The sequence below is a fragment of the Molossus molossus genome, unplaced genomic scaffold, assembly GCF_014108415.1.
Source record: "Molossus molossus isolate mMolMol1 unplaced genomic scaffold, mMolMol1.p scaffold_m16_p_14, whole genome shotgun sequence".
Lineage (NCBI taxonomy): Eukaryota > Metazoa > Chordata > Mammalia > Chiroptera > Molossidae > Molossus > Molossus molossus.
Window position 1 is genome coordinate 40,500,218 of NW_023425349.1, and position 2,570 is coordinate 40,502,787.

The 2,570-nt window shown below is 41.4% G+C and overlaps 1 pseudogene; it reads right to left on the bottom strand.

The window, feature by feature from the left end:
* Positions 1–300: 300 nt before the first annotated feature.
* LOC118629288 lies at positions 301–602 on the bottom strand (annotated as a pseudogene).
* Positions 603–2,570: the final 1,968 nt, after the last annotated feature.

Sequence of the window (2,570 nt, forward strand, 5' to 3'; positions counted from 1 at the left end):
GGCTGCTGCTTCTTTTTTTATCCTTCATGCTCCTCTAGATTTGTAGATACCGTAAGAAAACACTTCTGCCTTGGAGACACCCTGCCAGTATCAATAGTTTCTTAATGCTGCTCATCCACACCTGCTTGTGACCTGCCTGAATCCTAGCCTTCCCTCCTCACCAGACCCTCCCTGTTTGCTGCTGCCTAGGCTGTTTATATGGGTAATGATTTTAGAGTCCATTCCAAATTTCCTGCCTTTATTTTTGGACAGGAAGTAGGATTTATTGGTGGGTGTAAGGAGGGGGCAGCACTGAGACTTTCATGAGCACAGTGCCCGCCACTTGTCCAGGGGACCACGGTTAGGGATGTATTTGACCCCACAGCCGTCTGGATGAGCTGCTTTTCAGCCGCCATGTCTTCAAATGCATCTGCATTAAATTTAGTAAAGCCCCACTTCTTGGAGATGTGGATCTTCTGGCAGCCAGGAAACTTGAACTTGGCACTGTGTAGGGCCTCAATCACATGTTCCTTATTCTGCAGCTTGGTCCAGATGGACATGATGACTTGGCCAATGTGGCCCCTGGCCACTGTGCCTTGGGGCTTTCCAAAAGTGCCCCGCATACCCGTCTGGAGCCTAAATTGGGGACAGCATGAGTTTGTACATGAGTGTCCACCAGAAAGAAATTTCCTGCCCTTGATCATTGGTCTAGGCAGGCTGTACATTTCTCTTTAGTGGGACTGAGCCTTCCTGGGCCCCAGCGGATGCTTTTTCCAAGCCACGGCTTTACTCAGACCTGAAGAGTCCAAGTTTACCTCAGGTCCAGACTGCTTATCGGGACCCTAGCTCATTCCTGACTGTGAGCTCCTGGGTCTTCCCAGAATTCCCTGGTCCTGGAACATTGCTTTTCTTCTCCGTGTCCCCTTGACGCTCCTGGATTCAACGATGGTTCGCATCTCTGACAGCCTCACTGCTTGTTGTCTCCTGACATCCTTGCTTCAAACCTGGGAATCACATTTGATATTGTTCCTCCTTGTCCAGAATCACTCGCACAATTTTGGGGCTTCTCATATTATTGCTAGAGATTGTTGTTCTCATCTGAAGCTCTTGTTTTCATTAATTTTGGCCTAGTCCAGGCCTGTGTCAGTCTCTACTATTTTCCACACACCTGGGACACAATTACCAAATTAATCTTCTGGAAAATACCTTTTAATTATAAGACCTTATCATTCAAGTGTATGTCTTCATTCCTTGTGTTGACAAAATAAATTACAAACTCCAAACATAGGATTTTATAAATAGGCCCACCTCTGCCTTTTTAACCAACATTTTATCTGTCCTGTTTACCTTACTGAACTGGTCAATATGACATCCCCCAAATACACCTCATTTACCACTCAACTTGCTCATACCACTCTCCTTTCCTAAAATACCTTCACGCCACTGATAGGGTGGTTTTGAGTAAGCCAGATAACCCATTAAGAGCTCTAGCACATTCACTGTACATTGAGATTATGAGATAAGATGAATCCTAAAATCCTTTCCAGTTTATAATTCCATGATTCAGAGGTATCATTCTATCATTCAATCCTCATCTACATCCTCCAAGTACTCCAAGTTGTCACTAAGGCTACCTGTGTCTGCTTCAAACCCACAGTGAGCACCCGTTTCTCTGACACTATTTTGCCCATTCTTCCAATATCTATTTGGCCCATAAACACATATATCCTTGTATGATGGTCTAATTTGTCATATGTCTCTTTTCTTTCTAAATCTTGAATCATGGGGTCCAGGTATCTCACCATCACCTTGTGGTAGTGACTGTCCAATCATTATCCATGATGGATGTTGAGTGAATCAAATCATTAGTGAAATTTTCTGGAAAAATAAATTAGAAACATAGGTATCACAAGGGGCCTCGTTAAGTGTACTCTCACTGGTCTAATTGCATTTAATTAAGTCTCTTGGGAAATAATTGCTCCTTAGGCCATGTCATCCAAGGTCAATGTGACTCATTTTAATCAGAACATCACGTAGGAGTTATGAAGCAATTGCATAGCATTTGGACTTGTATCCATGATTTGGTTGTGACATTATTTTAATTTTGTGTCTGAAACATGTGAATTCTAAAGTGTAGGAAGAAGACTTTGTAAATTAGGCCAAAAACATTCATTAAGACCTGTTTACACAGTCATCCCAGACTTCCTCAAAGCTTTTGTCCCCATACGGTGGCTTTCTTTTCAGGGGCCATGGACTCACATCAGAGGACATAATAATGACTCTGGGAAAACGAGTTGTGAGAAGTAATTGAAAGTTAAAGAGAAGTCGTGCTTTTAATGAGTATGATTTTGCTTTTTTATCTGTAAATGTTGAAGTAAAAAAAAGTAAATTATTGTGTGCTAGCTCTGAGTAACCATAGTGGCATTAGCCTCTGGAAATGTTAACCAAGAAGCTAATAAATATAATAGATTAATAGTTAGATTTTACATTTTTGGATACTTTTTTTAAATCATTATAATTATGGGCTATATTTTGAATCTACAGACAACTGCTTTTTAATTCCAAGTGGAATTTATGATCAAAGAAAATGG